This window comes from Mastomys coucha, unplaced genomic scaffold (assembly GCF_008632895.1).
Source record: "Mastomys coucha isolate ucsf_1 unplaced genomic scaffold, UCSF_Mcou_1 pScaffold4, whole genome shotgun sequence".
NCBI classification, from domain to species: Eukaryota; Metazoa; Chordata; class Mammalia; order Rodentia; family Muridae; genus Mastomys; species Mastomys coucha.
In genome coordinates, this window is record NW_022196910.1 from 10,642,653 (window position 1) to 10,661,738 (window position 19,086).

At 45.1% G+C, this 19,086-nt stretch overlaps 1 protein-coding gene across 6 annotated transcripts in view; it reads left to right on the top strand.

Moving 5' to 3' along the window:
• The window catches only part of Syn3 (synapsin III), a 467,567-nt gene that overhangs the window by 141,821 nt on the left and 306,660 nt on the right, over positions 1-19,086 (top strand). The window lies entirely within an intron of this gene.

Below are 19,086 nucleotides of genomic sequence, written 5' to 3' on the forward strand. Positions count from 1 at the left end.
AGAGTATACATACACAGCACGCACACAGAGTATACATACACAGCACACACACAGAGTATATACATACATAGCATGTACACAGAGTATACATACACAGCACGCACACAGAGTATACATACACAGCACACACACAGAGTATATACATACACAGCACACACACAGAGTATACATACACAGCACGCACACAGAGTATATACATACACAGCACGCACACAGAGTATACATACACAGCACGCACACAGAGTATACATACACAGCACGCACACAGAGTATATACATACATAGCATGTACACAGAGTATATACATACACAGCACGCACACAGAGTATACATACACAGCACGCACACAGAGTATACATACACAGCACGCACACAGAGTATACATACACAGCACACACACAGAGTATACATACACAGCACGCACACAGAGTATATACATACATAGCACGTACACAGAGTACCAGATATTATTTGTTTTATTTAGTGCCTTCCAAATGCCAGTCATATTTATTTCACAATACTATCTTAAAACACCTCTGTAGATGGCAAAAAAATTAAAATTTCAACAAATAATAAGCAAAAGACGTGTCAAAGCATAGCCAGTTAGCACATGAAACGAGACCAAATGTGGCTGAAAGAATGGCAATAAAAATTAGATTGAGAAATCAGGTTTCAGAGACGGATGATTCAAACTATGTAAGATGATGCACAATGCTGGACTCACCTTCACCATGAGAGTCTGTGAAATGTTGCACATTTGCTATGGGAAACAATGTAATTGCTTTTCCAAGATATTTTTCTATGTGTGTTTGCCTGCACATATGTACCAAGTGCATACTGATACCTGTGTGTGTGTGACTGGTGCCTCGGAAGGCCAGAAAAGGGTGTTGGATTCCCTGGATCGGGAGTCAGAGATGATTTTAAGTTGCATTGGAAGCTGGCAAACACTGGGTCTTCTGCGATGGCAGCCAGAGCTCTTAACTGTAGAGCCATCACTCCAGCTTGGACGGATTTTCCATGAAGTTAAATATGCATGTAGCACAGGATACATTCTCTTACAAGATTTTTCTTCAGGAGAAATAAAACATGCCCACTAAGTGATGTGTATAAGAATCTTTGAAACACCTTTATTCAAAACAAAACAAAAACCAAAAAACCAAACACTAGCTGGAGGAAGCAAAGCAGAGTTATCCATCAGCTGGTGAATTGATGGGCAGAAGGTGGTACATCCACGTGACAGAGACCTCTCAGAGGCAGGGCAGAGCAGAAGCACTGGAGAGGGCTATTTCATGCCCAGTTAAGCGTCTCTAAACTTAGCGGTTTAAAACATCGCATACTTGTCTGGTGGCTGATGTGGCTCAGGGTTCTGGGCAGGCTCAGCTGGATTTTCTACAAGACTGTAACACAGATGCCAGCAGGGGCTCTGCTCTTATGTGGAGTGGCAGGGGAGCTATTTACAGGGGAACTATAGACTATTTTTCGTCTAGCTTGTTGAAAGAATTTAACTCCTTCACCCATGAACTGAGGGTGTGGTCCCTAGCTGTTTGATAGCTGGAGGCGTCTCTCAGCTCTTAGAGTCCAACCTCAGCTCTTAGACGCCACTCTAGCTCCTAGAGGCCACCCTCAGCTCCTACAAACCACACTTGACTCCTAAAGGTTACTTTTCAGGTCATCCAGGTGAACTGCAGTTCAATTGTACTTCTTCAGGGGATGGCTAAATAAATTACAGGGAAGTCATACCACTAGACACAATTGAAAATAAAGAGGCGTGTCCGTGTGTAAGGAAATAAAACAATCTCCTTCATCTGCTGTTATGTAGGAGCAAAAAGTGACCAGGATGCACAAAAGAGGCTTAAATCCATGTCCTTGAAAAGCACCCCAAGCTCATTGAAAGGACCACCAGTCCTCTAGAACTCCCCACTCTGGCTATAGTCACACATCATTTAATGAAGAGGACGTTTTATTGGTTACTCTTCTTTGTTTCCGGTGACAAAACTCCTGGCTAACGGTGTTGAAGGAAGGAAGAGTTTATTTTGGCTCCTGGTCTGAGCGGATGCAATCCATCATAGCGAGGGAGGCATTAGCAGTGGGAACAGGAGCAGCTGGTCACGTTCCATCTAGTGAGGGAGCCGAGGGAGATGAATGCCAACACCTAGCAGACATCCTCCTGGCTTCTTCAGTCTGGGACTCCATCCCGTGGAGTGGTGCTCCAGCCCCTTCAGAGATCTTTTCTCCTCAGTTAAACCTTTCTGGAAGCGTGCTCACAGACACACCTAGAATGACATTGCCTAGATGATTCTAAATCCAGTCACATTGACAGTGGAGTTTGGACTTGGTCTGAGAACCTCACCATGGACAAACATGGCCGAAATTACACACCCCAACATTCTAGATGTATCAGTCACTCAACACGGCCTCTTGCTGTGACAAAGAGATGCTGTAACAAAAAGATGGAGCAATGTGAGACTAACTGCATTTTATCATAGTAAATTCTGCCATGACTAGGAGGGACACAATGCAAAACAGCAAAAGTGAATGTGAAACCAGGGCCATAGTCATCTGTTAGCATTGTCAGGTATGAAATGTGTACCTACTGGTGCCATGGTCTTACAGGCCTGACAGTACCAAAGGTATGCTGACTTCACATCACCACCAAGTCCTAAGTAATGTGTTATGCTCCAGTGTTAGCATCCCTATGATGTCAGGAGTAACAGATTTTTCAGATCCACTAAAAATCTTTTGTGTGGATCAAGTTTGATGGCCTGAGTTTGTTCCTTGGGAACCACATGGTAGAAGAAGATAACCAAGCCCCACAATCTGCCCTTTGACTTCTGCATGTGCATGGTGTGTATGTGCATACACACACAATAAATAAGTGTGATTTTTAAAAAATTTAAAAATATTTGTGTATATGTGTGTCTGCGTGTGTGCTCATGCATCGGTACATGTGTGTTGGCATATTGGAAGGATAGAAGTCGGAGGACAACTTCAGGTGTCATTCCTCAGTGTTGACCAGTTTGTCCTTTGACATGGGGTTTCCCATTGGCCAGAGGCTCACCATTATGCTAGATAGCTTGGCTTCCCAGATCCACCTGCCTCTGCACCCCCGGCACCAGCATTACAAGTGTGTACCACCATACAAGCTTATTTACATAGGTCTGGGAATCGAGGCAAGCACTTTACTGACTCCTTTCCCCAACCTTCCACTAAAATTTTCTAGGATCACTTCTACACATGTGGCCATAGACTGTCAATCAGAACATCTGGGGATGAAGGAGGAGGAGGATGAAGGACTGGGTTAGAATCATTTTGAAGGCTTTCTAGGGATTCCAACATCTAGCAAAGATAGAGAGTCCCTTTGCCCCTATGCAGGAAAAGATGGATGGATCGATCAGTCACCAGACCAGCAAAAACACAGCTCCAGGTGCATCTGGTGAACCTCGATGGCTTTCTCCAGAGTTGGTCCTTCCTGCTCTTTCTCTGATGGGCATTCAAGCTGGAAACAGCCAAGATCCTGTCTTCAGGAGTTCCTGTCCATAGTGTAAGGTGCAGCTGGAAACATTTATGGTGGAACCTCTGGCTGGATGATGTCCTGAAAATCACTGCCATGTGTTTCCAGAAGGGCAGACAGGACCCACATGCATCCTCTGCCCCTGCACAGCCCTTCTCTGTGCTTCTCAGTCCTTACCCATCCTGGCCCCTGTTGCTCTCATTAGTCTCATCATTTCATAGCATCTCTGAACTCTTTGCAATGGGCAACTGGCAAGGCTCTAGATGTGCAGATAGAAAGCCAGCAGTTGGCCCTCCCCAGAGGAAGAAACTGAAGACAAAAGTACAGCGAGGATGTGTGTACTAAGGGCCATGGTGGGGCCAGGGGAGGCAGCAGCGCAGAGGAACCATGTTTCAGAAGAGAGAAGGGAATGGGGCTTCTCAAAAGAAATGGTGCCAACGTTGAACCTTTTTGCATTTTAAACGTTTGTATATATTTCAGAGTTTGGGATTGCTTTGAATACAAATAGTTGAGCACGAAGATTTGATAAATATTTTTTTAATCATATTTACTGCAGATCTCTTAAAAAGACAACTCAGAGCTTTTCAGACTTGGGGAACACATGGGGACATATGCAAGAGACATCCATATATGAAGTGGGTCAGACTACCTGGCTCTACAGTGTGATCACAGACACTCCTTAGCTCCTCTGTGCCTCTGTCTTATTTAAACGCCAGGAATGGTGGTCTGCACCTGCAATCCCAGCACTCAGGAGGCAGAAGCAGGAAGATGGTTGGAGGCCAGTCTGGGCTACATACATAGTAAGGCCTTGTTGTTAACTTTACCTACCTCAGAGGGTAGCTTTCAAGAATTCATAAAGCAATAGTTCTTAAGGCAAGAGCCTAACACTTCAACAAACATCATGTGTTGACCCTCTTGGGTTCATGGCTAAGTCTGTTGGAGCTGAACATGTTCCTGCATATGTTGAACTTTAACATGAAAAACGTCTTACCTCAGACCTCCTCAAAGACCCCAGGCACACCTTTCTTTGTGCTGAGGCCTGAAAGGACCTGAAAGGAGCTATGCTGTTGGAGTTGGCTGAGCGCCAAAGTGAACCCACTCTTGATTGTGAGGATGTGTGGTCAGGACAGGAGGTGAGCTCAAGCCTTAAGGGAGGGGGCCATGTTGAGTAGACTACAAAAGTGTTACCTGGGCCCTGTGCCCTTTCACTGATGGGCTCCACATCCCAACCTCCCCTCTCTGAGGAAACACTCAGGGCGGTGGCTCCCTCCATAAAACAGACAAGGACCCATCTTGTTTCTCAAGAGGGAAGTTGTCGCACGAAGAAGCTCACCATGAGGGAAGAGGGAAAAGCTTAGGATATGGCAGGAAGGATTGGCCAGCTGAGGTTTTGGAGGCAGTGGCCAAGATGGAAGGAAGCTCTGAGCTCTTGGACCCAGCCTGGGCTTAGGGAGAAAGGTATATCTTTCTAGAATTCCGTACCCACTAGCATGTGTTTTCTGTGATCAAAGTGCTGAGTGGTCCCTGGATAGGTGGTTATCAACCTTACAGCTGCAGTCATGTGACCTGTCAACATAGATCTCCATGGGAAAAGGCTCAGGGCATACATCTCTGCTAGCTTCTCTCTCTGCTTTGAAATGTGTATCCTGTCACTCCAGGGCAAAACTATTATTTTTTTTTAATCTCAAAACAGTTTCCCCTCCCCCAACACCTCTGTATATCTCTCACATCCGTCTCAGCCAAGAAGGAACAGCTGCTGCGAGGCCCACCTCTCATCAGCTGCCTTATCTCCTGGATGAATAATGTCCCCTTCCCCAGCAGCAGTGGCCTGGCAGGAGGCCCACAGTGCTGCAGGATGATGACAACCCTCAGAGCTAAGACAGCTGTGGGAAGAGGCCCAGGACCCACATGGGTGAGGCTGTCCTCCATCTCTCCAAGCCTAGAGGCCCCAAATTACAGTGAACCCCATCTCACATACAGCCTGACCAGCACACTTCAAACCCCTGCTAGGGGTTTGAAACAGTGGAACGTAAGACATGGGTCCTGCTCTTCAAGAATGGGAATTGTTTATGAAATGTGATTAGCTTTATAATCTTGGAATATATTTACCTATCCCAGGTCTAAGTTTTCCTCATCTGCAAAATGGGTTGAAATAAATGTTGTATCAAAGCAATGGGTTCTCTGCTCAGCTCTGCATGTGCCAGTAGTGCATCCTGCATACAACACAATTTAGTAACACTATACAATGTACATGCAAGGCTTTTCCAGTGCCTTGTCACCTTAAGCACCTGCATCCCCAGACAACTAAGAGGCTAACACCTCTCCCACCTGCTAGAGAGTCAGTAACAGACTTCCATGACAGCATAACAGCCCTCTTTTGGCAAGTGGAGTATTAGTTATGCCCCAGGTCCCCCTGTGAATCCCACCAAACCTCATAGTAGCCAACAGAATTCTCTGTTTCTGTCTCCACCACTGAGTCACATGCTTCCAAACTCTGCTTTGGGTTTCTCATCTAGGGAACCCAGGACAGGGTCAGCACCTACTTCATAAGGTTGAATGTGAGGATCTAGGAGATGAGGTTCATGAGTAACCAGCCCTCAGCCAGCATCCCCAGTGAGTCCCAGAAATTCCTAAAACAATTCCAACATGAGGGCAGACTGCAGCGTGGGACATAGATGCTAGGAACAGAAGCTGAAAGCTAAAGTTTCACGCTGGAAAGCCTAGGAAAGGCTAGCTAGCTCCTAACTCAACTCTCTACCTGTGTCTGGGTTAGGGTTTTATTCCTGCAAAGAGACACCAAGACAACTCTTATACAGAAAAACATTTAATAGGGGCTGGCTTACACCTTCAGAGGTTCAGTCCATTATCATCATAGCAAGAAGCATGGCAGGGTTCAGGCAGACATGGTGCTAGAGAAGGGGCTGAGAGTTCTGCATCTGGATCCTCAGGCAGCAGGAAACTGTGGGCCACACTGGGTGTAGCATGAGCATTATATGACCTCAAAGCCCAACTGCACAGTGACACACTTCCTCCAACAAGGTCACACCTACTCCTACAAGGCCACAACTCCTAATAGTGCCACTCCCTATGGGCCAAGCATTCAAACACATGAGTCTACAGGGGACATACCTATTCAAGCCACCAGATTCCACTCCCTGGCTCCCATAGGTTTGTTGCCATTATGTAATGTCAAATGCATGTAGTCCAACTTCAAAAGTCCCTGTAGTCTATCACAATCTCAACAATGTTTAAAAGTTCAAAGTCTCTTCTGAGATTCATGCATTCTCTTAATTGTAATCCCCTATAATATCACAATCAAAAACAGATCACATACTTCCAACATACAATGGTACAGGATACACACCACCAATCCAAAACATAGGGAAGGGAGCAGAGTGAGCATACACTGGACCAAAGCGAGTCTGAAAACCAGCTGCACCAACTCCAAAGTCTGCAACTCCATGTCTGATGTCAAAGCACTCTTCAGATCACCACCTTTCACTTTGCGGACTCCAACAAACTTCTTTCTCTTGGACTGGTTCCACTTCCTGTTATCGGCTTTCTTCAGAAGATATCCCATGGCTTTAGCATCTCTAATGTCCTGGGATCTCCAAGGTAAGAGAAGTCTCACCTTCACAGCTTCACACTGTGAAACTTCATAATGACCTCTCTGGGCCTTCATGCAGGGACGCTCCTGCCACACACCTGGCCTCAGCAGCCTGTTAGTCTCAGAGGAGATTCCATAACCCCTTTCTTCTGTCCTTGACTCTAAAGCTAGAACCACATGGCCAAACCACAAACTTCTGCTGCGTGCTGGGGCTGGTACATAACCCCCTTGTTCAACTACATCTTCACCAGATTTCTGTTTTCAATGGTTTCCTTCACTGCCTAAACTTGGCTGCCCTGGAGCTTGCTCTGTAGACCAGGCTGCCCTTGAACTCAGAGATCTCCTTGCTTCTCTCTCTCCTGAGTGCTGGGATTAAAGGCATGTATGTACTAGCACACTCAGAAAATTGTTCTTTAATTCCTTTTTACAAGATGGAAGTTTAGCTGTGTGCAATCTTGCCCTGAGGTCGTAACTCCCTTTATTTCATTCAATATCTTTAATCTACTCATCTCCTTGAACACAGGACTTAGCTCCATTTCTTTTCCTGGTTCCTCCTTTCTCCTTTAAACATAATTATTTATATTTTTCCTTGCTCAGCTTGCTCCTTTTCATCAAATCACTCTTCACAAGATTGAACCTTACTAACTACACAACCAGTATAGATACTTGACTGTTTTGAGATTTCCTTTGTTAATGCAATTAATATAAATCTCTTTTAGCCTCAGCAGACTGTTCAGACAAGGGCAAAAATCAGTCACATTCTTCACCAAAATATCACAAGATGAATCTCTAGGCAACATACTAAAATTCTTCTCTGAAACCTCTGAGCCAGGCCCCCACAATTCAAATCACCCTCAGAACTGTCTTCCATTCTTCTACTAGTGTGGTCCATTAAGCATTGCATAAAGAATTCCACTGCTTTCCTAACCCAAAGTCCCAAAGTCAACATTCCTCCAAACAAAAGCATGGTCAGGACTTTGACAGCAATACTCCAGTTTCTTGGTACCAACCTCTGTCTTAGTTAGGGTTTTATTACTGTGAAGAGACATCATTGTTGTGTTTATAAAAAGATAGAGGAGGGATATGTTTGGTAGAGGTGTAGTCAGGTATGGGGGGGAGAGGGGTCCCTCAGCAGGCCCATGCTGAGGCATCCCTCCCCTCCTGAGGTACCAGTCACAGGACTATAGAATAGAGTTTATTCAGGGCATGGGGAGTGGAGTTAAGAGGGTAGTAGAGACAGAGAAAGTCAGAGAGAGAGAGAGAGAGAGAGAGAGAGAGATAGAGAGAGAGAGAGAGAGAGAGGGAATGGGGAGAAAGGGGGATGGGGCAAGAGGAAGAAGAGCTGAAGCAAGAAGGCAAGAGCAAGAAAGAGCTGAGGGTGTGAGCAGCCCCTTTTATAATGAGTTAGGCAGACCTGGTCATTGCCAGGTAACTGTGGGGTGGAGCTTATACAAAATGCTAACAATCATGACCAAAGCAACTCTTTTTTCTTTTTAGCAGAATATCATTAGATTTTGTTTTATTGATACTTTTTTTACTTCATAGTAGTGAGTTTTTATTAATATTTTAAATTGTTTTATTTATTTATACCCCAAATGCTGCCATGCCTCCCTGTCCCCCCTCCCAGAGTTCTTCACCCCCTTCACCTTCACCTCTGAGAGGGTGCTCCCCACTACATGCATCCCCCTTCCCTGGGGCATCAAGTCTCTACAGGATTAGGCACATCCTCTCCCACTGAGGCCAGACAAGGCAGTCCTCTGCTACATATGTGCCAGGGCCTCAGACCAGCCCATGCATGTTCTTTGGTTAGTGCCTTGGTCTCTGGGAGCTTCCAGGGATCCAGGTTAGCTGATACTATTGATCTTCCTATGGGGTTGCCATCCCCTTCAGCTCTTTCAATCCTTCCCCTAACTCTTTCTTAGGGGTTCCCAACCTCAGTCCAATGGTTGGCCGTAAGTATCTGCATCTGTCTCAGTCAGCTGCTGGTAGAGCCTCTCAGAGGACAGCCGCAACTCTCATAAAGGAAAACGTTTCATTGGGACTGGCTTTAGAGTTTCAGAGATTTGTCATAGTAGGGGGAACAGCAGCATACAAGCAGACATACTGCTGGAGATGGAGCTGAGAGATCAATACCTTGATCCACAGGCAAAATAAGGAGACTGTGTGCCACATTGCCAGTAGCTTGAGCATGGGAGATCTCAAAACCTGCCCCCACAGTGCCTCCAAAAAGGCCACACCTACTCCAGTAAGGCCACACCCCCTAATAGTGTCACTCCTTGTGAGCCAAACATTCAAATACATGAGTCTATGGGTGCTATACCTATTCAAACCACCATAACCAGTGATGAAAAAGAAGTGCTGAGGGGAGAAATTACATCCACAAAGGCACTACAAGCCAAGGAAGGGTGAGGCTAGATGGGGCTTGATTTCTTCCCGTTCTTTTTTGTTATCTGTCATCTTTTGATCACCTTTTAATATTACAATTAAATTATTTCAATTATTTCAATGTTTTCATATTATATGCACCAGGGCACCGGGAGTGGAGTCATGCTCATTTTGCATTTGTTTTGATACGGACCTTATGAATGTCTGTGTGTTCCTCAGCTGCTAGGTAACCAAGAAAGGTCACAGACATCAGCTTTGGAGCCCAAATACATAGCCCCAGCAGCATCTGTTTATGGTGGTTCATGCTCACTATCCCAGCACTCAGAGGCTGAGACAGGAGGGTCTCTGCAAATTTGAGGCGAGCCTAAGGTATATAGTGAGTTCCAGGTCAGCCCAGGCTGCTCAGTGAGTCCTTATCTTAAAAACTTAAGATAAAATAAAACAAACACTAGGAAGGCAGAGACTTGTGAATCATGGAGACTCAGTGGGCAGCTAGCCTAGCCTCCTTGATGAGTTCCAGGCTAATGAGAGAGCCTGTCTCACCTCTGGCCTCCACACACACACATACACACACACACAAACTGCAATTCTCTATGGATCTTGATCTTGATTAACCTTCTATGTCTTAGTTTCTTAAAACACACAGCTGTTAATAAGCTCTGCATTATAAGGTTATCACGAGGATTACATTTAAGGATACTAAAGACAATAACATTAAATGCCTAGAGATGAGTCCTAGTACAGAGGAAGTAATTTTCCTTACTGCCTGTAAAGACAACATGGGAGAATCCTGGCTGGCTAGAGCTCCATGAGACACTTGGCAGCATCTGAAGAAAGTTTTGTTTGCCCCAAATGAGCACAGGTTTGCAACTACATCTAGAGGCTAGAGGCCAGGGGTGTTCCCTAATTTCCCCTGATGCATAGGAAAGCTCCCAGATGTCCCACTGAGATTGGGAAGCTAATGGCTGCAAGCGCTGGTTGGTGGCTTCACTTCCAAGAGCGGTGTGGCTCTGGCAGGTTCTTTAACAGCTCTCTGCCCTGGTTTCCTAATAGGTTTTCCTTTTGAGGCTTAAATGAGAGCTTGGTCTGGGACTTTCTAGCAGAGTAGCTATAATTTGAGACCTGATAAGGACAAGAGCAAGCCATTGATCAGGGGGTTGACAATGTTGTGGTAAATATTAAAAATGACTGACAAGTTCCCACACCGGCTGGCCACGTGGCTCCAGTTGTGTGTACTCAACTCAGCAGTCTCTGGCCTGAAGCTCCCAAAATGTCTGTACCCGATTAGCTAAGTTCCCTGGGCAGGTCACTGCCACACCAGCCCCACACAACTACCCACCCCACTGTCAGCCACCACAACACCCAGCAACCTGGTAAAATCAAAACTCTTGAAGCTTATAACTAATCAGTCAGATTTATGTATCAATAAATTCTCAATTCACAAGATGCCCATACAATAATTTCAGGGCCAACTGATAATGATAAGAGCTGCCCACCTAGATTAGACAAGTTATCCCAATTATTCTATCCTTTTTGATATTTATAGATACCTGTGGCTATTTAAAGCCACACAGAACCTGAATCTTCCTCCTCTCCCTCCATCTTCCTCTCACCCCCCCCTTCTGTCTATGTCTCTGCAACTCTTAGTTCCACCTCCCTTTTCCCTGCCCAATCACAGGCCTCCTGCTGCACTAATATTTATACTAATTGGACAGGGAGAATCTTACCACAGACAATTGTGTGTGTGTGTGTGTGTGTGTGTGTGTGTGTGTGTGTGTGTGTTTCATATGCATATGTATGTGCCTGAAAGCTAGAGATCAACCTTGGGCATCATTCTTTAGTTGCTGCCCACCTAGTGTTTTGAGACAGGGTCTCTCATTGTCCTGGAGCTTCAAGATTCAGCTAGGCTGGGGGGCCAGTGAGCTCTAAAGATCCACCAATCTCTGCACCCCGCCCCCCGTGCTGAGATGACATGTTTCCTACCACAAGTTATGTGGTCTTAGCAGTTTGAAAGGATCCTAACATAGTCTCACTAGGTGGGAAGGTTAATGGTATGTGAGTGTAGAAGGTAATAGGGAACATGGGGACTGGAATCAACTGGCACAGTCTGATATGACCAACAGGCTTAACAATAAAACAAAGCCAGGGTCTAGCTGGGACTACAATGGTAGAGATGTGCTTCTTGCTTTCTACCGTTTAATTTCATTTCTGTTGTGGTGGGAATAAAATCCTGACCGAAAGGAACTTGGAGGAGGAAAGGGTTTACTTAACTTACACATTTAGGTCACCATCCCATTCTAGTTTCACCCTGGAACTGGGATCATACATTCTGACCCAAAGAAACTTGGTGAGGAAAGGATTTGTTTGGCTTACAAATCTTGATCACAATACATCACCAAAGGAAGTCAGAGGAGAACTCAGAGACCTAAAGAGGGAAGATGGGGTAGGGAAGATGGGGTATCCCCCCTACCCTGGCACTTCACATCTCTATGGATAGCTTTTCTTTTTTAATTCTGCATATAAAAATGTTCTGTGATGCTTTATTTTATTATTTATTTATTTATTTATTCACTTTATACCTGATCACTGCCCCCCTCCTTGCTCCCCCCAGCCCTTTCCCCCTTCCTTTCTCCCGTTCTCCTCTGAGAGAGTGGAGCCCTGCCCCCACCCCATATTCCCCAACCCTGGCACATCAAGCCTCCACAAAGCTAGGCTCTTCTTTTCCCCATGAGGAACAGATTTCACAGACAGCCAACAGCTTTTGGGATAGCCCTCACTCCCAGTTGTTTGAGGCCCACATGAAGACTAAGCTCCACATCTGCTACATATGTGGTGGTAGCGGGTAGGTCTAGCCTCTGCATGCTGTCTGGTTGGTGGTCAGTCTCTGAGAGATGTTTTATTTTAAGGCAAACAATAGCTAAAGAAGACCCAGCTTCCTATTTCCCATTCCTCCCCCTTCAAATCCTCAGGTTAGCATTTTGGTGCAGGTTTCTATGTATTGATGAAATGGGTTTGTTGTCTAATAAAAACACGAACATTAACTTCCATTAGACTTTCATGAATAAAGGTGTTCTTTACTTGTTGAGTTTAGTATTTGCTGTAGTTTTAATATAAACCTCCCCCAAATCCATGTGCTAGCAATAAGAGATGGGGCTTTTGGGAGCAAGCAAAGTCTTTAGGATGCAGCCCTTCCCAGTGAGATTAGTGTCCTTGCTAAGAGATCTAGAGAGCCACCTCACTCCTTCCCACCATCTCTGGTGAAGGCACAATAAGGAGGCCAGGCCATGAACTGAAAAGCATGGTTTTACCACTCACTGACTCTTCTGCCTCCTTGACCTGGGATTTCCAGCCCCCTAAGCCATAAGAAATAAATATCTGTTGTTTAGAAGCCACCCAGTCTGTGGTATTTTGTTACAGCTCCTGGAATAGACTACCACAGGCTGGCCGTTTTGGCAAGAGGAGCATGTAAGTCTGGATGGATTTACATAGAAGAACAACATAAACCAGAAAAGCCTAGAAGCTACCAGGGCGAGGGACTATGGGACTGCACAAGGAATTGGATTACGGAGGCTGCTGAAGACAACATCACAGGCTGTTTGGCTTAAATGACAGAAATGCATCCGCTCCTAATTCTGGAGGGTCTAAGTCTGAAGTCAGGGCATCTGGTCCTCTGGAAGTCTCAGGGAGAACATCGTGTTGCCACTTGCTAGCTTCTCAAAGTTGTCAACAGTTCTTGAAAAGTTCTGGTTTATAGGCTATCATTTCCATCGTCGATTCCTTTATCATTGATGTTTATAATCTCTCTCTCTCTCTCTCTCTCTCTCTCTCTCTCTCTCTCTCTCATGTGTATTTGTATGTACATATGTACATGAATAATTTGCTCCTACTAAGACAGCTGTTATGATCTACTCCATTATCATGTAACCTCTTAGCTCAATGACCCTACAAAGAGCCTATTTCCATGTCAACTCACCTTCACAGGTAACAAGGACCACAGGTAACAGGGATCAGAACTTGAACCTATGCTTTGGAGAGACCTGGTTCAGCCCAGAATAGGTAGAAGCCCTGGAGGAAAGGACGCAGGAAGAGAATTGAACCAATGACGAATTCTCTGACGTGAAACAAAGACGAGCCCAAAATGATCCTGAGAATAGAGACACAAAGCCTGCTTCCCCCACAAAAGCCCCTGCCTGTGTTTTGATTAAACTCTAAGTACTTAAACACCCTGAGACTCATGAGAGCAGGCTGCCCATGAGCTCCTTCAAGTCCCTTCCCCACTGGTGCATGGAGCTGGCAGCTTCCCCATGGGCCCCAACAGCCTGGCTGCAGTCTCCTGCTTTCTGCTCCTTGCCAGATTTCTGGTTGGTTGCCACCTAATTCCTTTGAGCCTGGACTAATTTCTTGCAGTCCTCAGGAAGCATTGCTAATTCTCAAGTCTTCCCATCTGGCAGGTCCATCCCCACCCTCTGTAGAGCATACACATTTCCTGTGATTTATACTTGCAGCAACATTGCATTTTCGCGAATCTTAAAACACAGAGAAAGCCCTGATGGTCAGATCTCCCTCCCTCCCTTTTGCTGGTTTGCAGCTCCCTGGGTTCCTGTGCCCTAGATTGTACACCAAAGCCTACGCGTATAGAAGCCGAGTAGAAAGGGCTCTGGGGCGTATAGAGGCAGTCCATAACAAAGCTGGAGATTCTCTGCTGGCATGCATAGAGATCAGAATGTCTGGAGCCTTCCCAGGCCTGGCTAGGAACAGATATGGATGTGATGGACCAGGCTGTGACCCAAGTCAGCATGATCGTTCCTTTTGCCAACTTAGAAGCTACAGAACAAGGAATAGTTGCAAAATCTCATTGAAGCAGCTGAGAATAATGAGGTTCCTGCTCATTAGCTGAGGTCCCAGGCAAAGCCCTGCCAGAATCTGTTCCTGCTACTGCAAGGCCTTACATAGTTGAAGGAATTATGACACTTCTCCAGTGGTTCAGAGTGACTCAGGCCTGGGCCCCCTGCCTCTTGACATTGCCTCAAGCCCTCAGTAATCCCCAGCAATGTAGCATCTGTCCTGTCCTTACCATTTAATTATCTGTCATCCTCCATTTCTCTGGAGTACCGACAGTCACTTCTAAGACATACCTGGATCCAAGAGCTCATCTCAAAGTTTAAGAGGGAGATAAACAGTCTCCAGCGCCAACTTGTGCGAGACTGTCAGAGATCCTGCGAAGGCATGAAAGGCACACGACTCAAACTCTGCGCGACAGCAGAGACAAAAGAAAGCAGTGATGTGCTAGCAAGGGAATGACTATAGTGTTTTACCGACGCTCAGCTCTGGTGCCACTTCATATGTCTCTGTATTCCAGCCACAGAATTGGTTGTAAACTTTGTCACTTTGTCCTAGTGTTAAAGCTCTATTGATGGCAAAATGACACAGATCAATAGAAACCAGGCAGAAAAGAAGACCTCATGGTTCACTTAGCTCAGAAGATAAAAGTGGCTTTCGACCAGTCTCTGTGGATATCAGGGACTAGCCAATCAAGGGCAGGGCCCTTGTCTCTGTACTAAAACACCATACAGGCATCTGTTTTGCAGCAAATGGGATTCTTTCATGTAGAAAAAAAGCAAAAAGCAAAAAACAAAAAACAAAAACAAAAACAAAAACAAAAACAAAGATCTCCATCAGCTAACTTCTTAGCTAACCACTCCTTTTCTCTACAATTCGTAGACAGCAATTCCAGGGAGTCTGATGAGGCCATTTTTCATGGATTCCCAACCTTAAGATCAGTTCCTGCCACAGTAACACAGTTCACTAATGGGAAGGAATTTGATCATGAGTTCTGTCTGCCAAAAGGAGAAAAGAGGATATTGGCAGATAAAATAAAACCCACAACACTTCCTGCTACCTGGAGGACCTTTAAATCCCTGTCTATAGAGAAACCCTACTTCGTTTTCAAGATCTAAGTCTTTCTATACACATTTACGCAGACCTGCCCCAGGAAGAAGTGAATACTTTTTTTTAAAAAAGGCATGTAACCCTGGCTGTCATGGAATTCACTCAGAAGATATGGCTGGCTGAAAACACACAGAAATCGCCTGCCTCCTCCTGGGATTAAAGGTGTGCACCACCAACGCCTGCCCCTTGAACTGAACACTCTTTGAGACACCTTAGTATCTTGTCTACACCTTTGTCATGGCATTTGCTTTTTTTGTTTGTTTGTTTGTTTGTTTTTAATTTGATGTGTGTTTGTTGTACACATATACATGCACATCCTTCATACATTGGATGTGAGACCCTTACGAGGTCACGGGCATTTCTTCAAACATTCATATGAGTATACCTGTATTTTGTCAATAGTCACTCCCTCCCTCTTAGACCCCTTCCTGTTAATCACATTCATCTCCCCCAAGCCAGACAACCTTGCTTCTGCTTTCCCATGTCTCAAGATTATATGCATCCATGTGAAATCTATGATCATCCAGTTAAAGAAAACACATGGTCGATATTTGTCCTTTTGAGTATCACTTATTTCGCTTAAGCTAACACCGGTTGCATCCATGTTCCTGTACACAGCCTAAACTTCGTTCTTGTCTATGGCTGAATAAGACTCCCTTATGCATTCATCTGTTGGTGAGGCCTAGGCTGATTCTATAACTTGGCTATTATAACTTGGCAAAAATGTGTTTGATATTTGTTTGCTCTCTCCACACACAGATTCTTCCTGGGCTGTCAGTTCTATAATCTGGGATTATGTTCCCATCATCTTGGTATCTTCAGTACATGGAAATGTCTGGGGACCAGAGGCTTGGATGTTTGGCAGTCATGGAGAAACCAGAGTCCTGGGTTTAAGGGAAGCAGCCACCTGCTACTGGTCACTAATCTCTGTACATTCCTTGGAGCTTTAACAGGGAGGAGCCTGTTCATTCTATGTAGCAGTGACTCCACCTATAGACTGTAGCACATACCTGACCAGCCTTGGCTCCTCATTTGGGGGGAAGTACTACCCTTCACTCACTGGATATGAGAATCTTGAGAGGTCAGAGGAGGTCAGTTTGAGTTCCTTGGGATTAAATTTTTCTTGTTGGCACTGATATTCTGAATAATAAATACTGAACCAGTGTCACTATGAAGCAGCCCACTGTTACAAGGGCCACATACTACTGCCTGGAAACCCTGATTATCAGACTTCATTTCTTCCCTGTGACCACAAGAAAGAACTCCTTCCTCTTCGCAGTGGCTGCTCCTCCCCCATGTTAATTGTTTACTCGTTCCTTCTTATGCACGCTCTCATTATCGCCCTCTTCTGGCCTCTGTGAGCACTGTATCCACATACACAACTTGTCTACATTCTACTCCCCACAGACACATAATTAAAAATACAAATAAAATCTTTTCTTTAAAACACTGTTCTAGTCTTAAAAGCTGGCCTGGGCACTCTCTTCCTAAGCAGTGAGGTTTGACTCTATTTTCTTGATTGTGTCCCTGTTATGAATTCTTCACACATCTAAAGAAGCTAGGAAGAGAGCCAGCATCAGACTCCGACTGCATCCTCAAGGTGGCCTTACCCAGGCTTGGCAAGACACTGAGTCCACTGTCATTATTGTCTACAAGGGAGGCCATCCTGCCAGGAAGGGGTCCTGCCTACCTACCTGGCCTTTCTATACAGAAACAGAGTGAAAGCAAAAGGCAACATCTGATAAGACAGACCAGGGGAAGTGTGGGGCAAACACACTTATGTGCCTTATAAAAAGATGCACCTGCTGGGCAGTGGTGGCGCAGGCCTTTAATCCCAGCACTTGGGAGGCAAAGGCAGGCGGATTTCTGAGTTCCAGGCCAGCTTGGTCTACAGAGTGAGTTCCAGGACAGCCAGGGCTATACAGAGAAACCCTGTCTCGGGGAAAAAAAAAGATGCACCTAGTAAAAATATTACCACATTTGATAGAGAAAGGGTCATGTCCTTATTGTATTGAAGCCCTGTGAGGAAGCAGAGTGGAGAACTACAGTTTTGAAAATGGAAAAATAAATTGTGAGCAGAGTTACATAACAAAGACAAAGCAAATGATTAATTTTTAAAAGCACAAAGACAAATAACAGAGACATGCATGGTATCCTTTGGGGGTTGTGACTCTGCAAGTTGAAACACTCATTGTTCAAGAAACTGCAGTGTTATGAGGCCCGATGGTCACAGGCCTGTTACTCCAGGTACTTGAGAGATTAAGTTAGGAAAACAAGTTCAAGGCCAGCCTAGGCTACAGAGGAAATTCAAGACTAACCTGGGCACCTTAATGAGATGCTGTCACAAAGGGGGGAAAAAAGCAGGGCGGAGGGACATAGCTCAATGGTAGGACATGAACAAGCTCTGTATTAAGTTCCCAGTACTGCAAAGAACAACGAAACAAAACACTCTGTGGTGCTGGCAAGGATGTTGAGAGATGGAAATTGGGAAAATGAACCTTGAAACCACCATGAAGGGGCGGTGTCCTTTAGAGGCAGTGTGAGGGAATTACCAAAGGAAGAAAGCAGAGGGCTTGCCCTGAATATTATTCCCAGAAATGATGAAAAGGAGGGATGGGAAGAAAAGGAGACAGAGGAAGAGGAGGGGAGGGAAAAGGAAAGGGGGCGGGAGAGGGGAGCTCAGGGAGAGAGGGAGGGAACAAGGAGAGAGAGGGGGAAGGAAGGAAAAAGAAATTTGTTTTTGAGGGTATTTTGGTTGTAGAGGAACTACATTCATATCACTGCATTATGTAGAAAATTCCAGAATCATAGTGGATAGAAAGCGTGAAATCAGTTATGTGTATGACTACATGCTGTACACAGTAAGATAAATAGTTGGATCAAAATGTGTATATAAAGATTGTTAGGAATTTTCTCTGCATTTTGTAAAATCTCCGGCAATCTGTCCACTTCTTCATGCATTCCATGGGTCTTTTAGTAAATCATATAAAAGTAGAAAATGGCCCTGTTGCTCCTGGCTGCCATTAGACCCCTCCTTCATTCTTCTGTCTTGCTTGCTCTCATTCCAAGATTCTAACTTTAACTTCCCTACACTAAGGCTGACCATTCCCATAAACACTGTGAGCTAGGCTCCTGATGACAGGCCATGGTCTGATCTGAGTAGCCTGTGGAGATGAGTGACCATTTAGCGGAAAGCACCCTTGCATTTGCTTTGATGGGCACAGATGATGCCCACAGTAGTCTTCGCCACACCTACCCTTCACATACCTGCCCTAGACGTGTCAAACACTAGGATATCTGTTGAGAGTCAAAGTCAGCACAACCTGAGACACATCTGCACTGTACATGTTCTTTTTGTCTGTCCTCATTGGGAGCAAGTCCTTCCTCTCTGAGAGTTATTTTAGATTATATTTGAATTATTTTAAAGAGACAATACTTCTGTGAAGTTAAGGATATGACTCCACATAAGACAGACAGATCAATGGCACCATGTTGAGTGTCCACCTTCTGCCCACTGTGAGGCTGGTTTTCTCATGTGTCTTAGAAACAAGGAAGACAAAAATAAGTTGGCCTTTGACAGAGTGAGTGGAACACGGTACATCTGCCAAGAGCCAGAATGTGGTGTTAAAAGCAT